The 4,790-nt window shown below is 32.2% G+C and overlaps 1 long non-coding RNA gene across 1 annotated transcript; it reads right to left on the bottom strand.

Moving 5' to 3' along the window:
* Positions 1–3,646: 3,646 nt before the first annotated feature.
* On the bottom strand, positions 3,647–4,212 carry LOC108367053 (uncharacterized). Its single transcript, XR_001848195.1, has 2 exons — positions 4,164–4,212; positions 3,647–3,934 (listed from the first exon to the last, which is right to left on the bottom strand). It is a non-coding gene; the product is annotated as an uncharacterized LOC108367053 (long non-coding RNA).
* Between the last annotated feature and the right edge of the window lie 578 nt (positions 4,213–4,790).

The following is a 4,790-nucleotide window of genomic DNA, read 5'->3' as shown; positions in this document are numbered from 1 at the left end:
AAGTAATTTTTAAGCAAAAAAAAAACAAAACCGACTGCAATTCTCATATACAAATGTAAGTCGGTTAAAAGGAGTATGAAAAACAGGTAGGGTTTTTTAAAAAGTGGCATGTAACGCCGTTGTTTTTGGCACTAGCACTTTAGAATTTTTGTTGAAGGTGTACTTTAATACCTCCTACCAAAATTTGTGAAAAATGCAGTTGCGAAAAAAGTGTTGGCTAGGGCCTATATGAATTAAGGTAACAATATGTATTAATGCAAACACATACGTACGTTTAACAGCAGCGATATCGTTTCACCTGAACACATTTAGTCTTCCTTTGAGCGATGGCAAAGGCTTTTTGTTTTGCCTAAGTAAAAACTTACATACCAATATAAAACAAAATCGTCACTAATCCCTCGAAACACACTTCTGCCCATCACACAGTGTACCCAGCGCATATCAACAAAATTAATCTTGTAACAAAACTTCTTCTGTGCAGCCAACTTTGTGATAATTACATCGATTAAGTTTGCCACACAAAAGCGCTGATGTGGTGGAATTAAGCTTCTGCTGCGTAGCAAATGAATAAAAATCTATGTAACCATAAACGGGCATATTAGTTACGTATACGCCAGCGCGTGCCAACAGCTAACGAATTTGCTGCCTGTTGTGATGTTCATATGTACATATATGTACATATGTATATCGCTCATTTGCTGCAAGAGTTTTTAAATTTTACAGTTTATATACGCTGCTATGAACTATGGTCAAAAGTTCCAATTTAGAGGAGAGAGTTGAATTTTTAAACTTTTAGTTTCCTATGGGGTGTAATTACTAATTGTTAGAGTTGCTAAAAAAGTTATAAAAAACGTGTCAGATGGCCACTCTTTTTCTATCAGCATGTTGCCAAAATCAGTGTTTTTATTTCTGTTTTGTGTGACACTTTACGCGCCGAAACTTTGTTGAAAGTGCAAGTGCTAATTATTTCCGAAATATTCAAATTAAACTAGTACTTTAATATGTATGAAAAATATTGATAAAGGTATGTAAAATAAAATAAATCGAGCTATTTTCATAACCTGATTCCGTGGAGTAGAACTATTGTGATTGTCATGGATTGTCTATATGTGCTATATGTAATTGTAGGTGGAACTGTGCCTTTGAACATGAATCAAATTTAATCTGCGCCAGCTTTCAGAACCAACTTCGCTAAAGAACTGCGATATTTCCAAAGTTTGGGTAGAGAGCGAAAACGGTGCTGCTGTGGTGAATTCGGACTACCATCCTCATCTAAAGCAATAATGAAAGATTTAAACGATTCTGAGGAAGACATTGAAACATCACTTTCTTCAATTGAGCTTGAAGTTTACCAGTCTTGCAATATTCTTAGTGGTAGGTAGCTCACATCTCAAATAAGCGCAGCATGTAATATGAAGATAACATTCAGTCTTATATTTTTAGATTTTTAATGGGTTGGAAAACCCATCTAAGTCTTTTACATAACATAACTTTTCAAAAAACTGAATCATCTATAATAGAATTTAAGAAATGCAGAAGTTTGTTGTTCAACTGAATTGAGTACTTTTATTACACTGAATTTTTCTCTTTGTTTGGCGAATGACGATACGCGGTTTTGTTTTTTAAACGACGATATTTGTATCATTGGTTATCATAGCTTGTCTGTATTTTTTGCAATTACCAGAAGATGTTGTTGTAATGGGTATTGACGTTGTTGACGTTTGGCTCAGTAGCTTAAATTTGTTGAGCTCCCCTGGTGTAAACGCACGAAGACTTTAGAAGAGAATAGACAACAAAACTCCGTCGTGCTAACAGCGTCAAAATTCGACGATTTTACAATTCTGTTACTGTAAGGTTTGCTGCTTTTATGTTTAGTTATAATTTGTTGTCTTTTTATAACACGAACACTAAAATGTTTCGGTTTAAAACTGAAATTTGTAAAATTTGGCAACATTTTTCAAAATACCAACCTTAAAAATGGCCCTAATAAATAAGAAATACGAATTTAAAAAAAAAAATGCATTTAAATTATTTTAATAAAACCATAAAAGAAAAAGTGGCCCCTTCATACCCTACGGTCGACAAGGGTTAAATATTTTTTTTTTTGCAGAAACGTGGGAAACCATATGCCAATCATTAAAAAAATTTTACTTTTTTAAATCTTTAACTTATTTAGCAATAATTAATTTAAAAAAAAATTGATAAAACTTACCATTTTCTTCTAAAGAGCTATTGTTAATCGTTACAGCTATGTAATTTTTACGCAATATAAAAGAAGATGTGGCGGTCATTGCTACATACTTCACTAAACGTATAATTTTTTTTTTAGTTATGACACTATTGCAGCAAATGAGCTATACGTGGAGGTTACTAATGTGGTGCAACGATGCGTATACGTTACGAATTATTCTTAATCTGCTCTGTGAAGCGAGAGTACTCACTCTATCTAGTTGTCTCGCTTCAGGCTTCTATTTTCTTAATTTAGAATACAACAATAGAAGTTCACAGGATAGAGCAGAAGTTAATAGGCCTCTGTTGTCTTAACACATTACTACAGTTAAAGTTAGAAAGCTTTTCTTCAACTAAGCGAATGCTTTGGTATGAGTAAACCACTACCTGTTCTCTTAACAGAATACTAAAGAAATAATATTCAGACATTTGTTTTCTTTACAAACTAACATCGTAGAGGTAAGCAAACCTTTGTTCCCTTACCACAACAACATAATACCACAGTAGAAGTTAACTTAGCGCTGCTTTCTTAACAAAATGTTGCAGAAATAGCAGACAATTTATTAAACTGTTGAGCTGCGCGTATTCTTGAAAGATTTTTTTGAAATGTACCTCAATTAAAATCAGCAAATCAAAACCATAAAATCGAAAACAAAATCATACATGGAGTTTCTGGCATTTTCTAGCAAAAATGTCGAGACTGGAAACAATATTCAGTGATGCTACCATTACCAGCAGAAATAAATTTATTTAAATTTTTAAGTTATTCTCTTTAAATTACTACATAGAAAGCTGCAATGCACAAACACCAAATTTGTACGTGCGTGATTATTGGAAAATGTCATAACGATTTCAGAGAAACAACAAATCTCTGCAAGTAGAAATTAAAATTCGAATGAAAATTCTAGCAAATGCCATCGGCGCTTTCACACCCAAAAATATATCCCAAGTACATACATACAGTGACGAACAAAAGTATTGGCACAGTGAATTTTTCACAATATATGCAAAGTTATTTATTCTAATTTATTTTTGACAATTTTTCATGAAAATATAGTGCATTCTACACCAAAAAATGTAAAAGTAAACTTTGTGCAAAACTAAGGAATATTCAATAAATTTGCATACTAATTTGCAATNTTTTTGCGGTCTTTTAAAAAGTTTTAAACTTGAGGTTATGTGAGTTTTGTGAGAGAATGAACCGTATTTTAATTGAAAATTCTTAAAAATAAAAAAATAAGCATGAGTGGCAAACAATATGACTTTGAAATGGGGGTGCTATTGTATTGGCCAATACTGTATATGTGAAGATATTTTCAGATAAATAAATATTAACAAACTATCTATTAACAAATTAACAATTAAATTAGAGGGGTTTAATATACATATATTATAAAGTAGCTGAATTTATTTTTTATTTTTTTTGCAGATAGGCGCGAATTTTTTTGCCGGTTGTGTGCATATTGGAAGTGCTTCTTTGAAACGGAAATAAAAACTTCTTTGTCGGAGTTAAATTTTCGACGAAAAGCACCTAAGAAAATAAAGTGAAAGATTAAACTCCATTGGAAATCGGAAAATTTAATTAAGTAAAAAGTGGTAATAAATAATATTATTATCCGTACTTCTTATTGCCGCAGTCGTTGCCAAACCAATAGCGCTATAGGGGAATTAAACGTTTAAATCCTTTAGTGTTGCTCCGCGCAGCCTGTGAAAGAATTGCAAAACTCGTTAAATTAATTTGTATTTTTGAATTACATATGTAGTAGCCATGGGCGTAGCCAGGTAGGGGCAGGGGGGTGCTCGAGCCCCCCCCCCTAACTTTAAAATTTTCCTTATATATATATATAATAGTACCCTGAAATGCCAGCTTAATAGGGTCGAGCCCCCCCCCCCTAAATTTCATTCTGGCTACGCCGATGGTAGTAGCTACTTACACGAAGTTTAATTACAAAAGAAAGTGGTAGATCGTCCTTTTCGTTTGCACCAGTCTGCCAATAACTCACATACTTAATAATTTTCTTAAATTGAATATTTAACAAACTACTTACTTTTAAAATATTGTGATTGAAGAAAAATTGTCAACAAAACTAAAATTTTTTCTTGTGCTGACAAATTACTACAAGCCTCTTTCTATTATATTTTTTTTGTTTTATCGTTTACGAGCTTTTCTCTAACTTTTTGGCGATTCGAGAATCCCTCGTAAAACATAATGTTCGTAAAATGTACGTTTTCTTGCTGGCTGGGAAGTAGTTAAAGTTGCTTGATACTTTGAAAACAACGTTTCTGTTTTCAAAAATTAAAACGAAAATTTTTTTTCATATACAGAATGTAAAAAAGAAAATAAGCATTTTCCAAAGCAAACTCCTTTAACGAGCAAAATTATTTTTTTTGAGTAATCATATTTCAAGTAACTCGATTAATATTGTTTTGAGTAATCAAAATCTTGATTACTCGAGTAATTGATTAACCGAATAATTGATTAACCAACTTGCTCGAGTAATCGAATAATCGCACAGCCCTAATGTAAAGATATTATATATACTCTCTTTCTGCTTCAATTT

This window comes from Rhagoletis zephyria, unplaced genomic scaffold, assembly GCF_001687245.7.
Source record: "Rhagoletis zephyria isolate East Lansing unplaced genomic scaffold, Rhagoletis_zephyria_1.1 Rzeph_scaffold_02514, whole genome shotgun sequence".
In the NCBI taxonomy this organism is placed as follows: domain Eukaryota; kingdom Metazoa; phylum Arthropoda; class Insecta; order Diptera; family Tephritidae; genus Rhagoletis; species Rhagoletis zephyria.
Note: the sequence above shows the minus strand (reverse complement) of the source record. Positions and strands in the feature narration are given on the sequence as shown.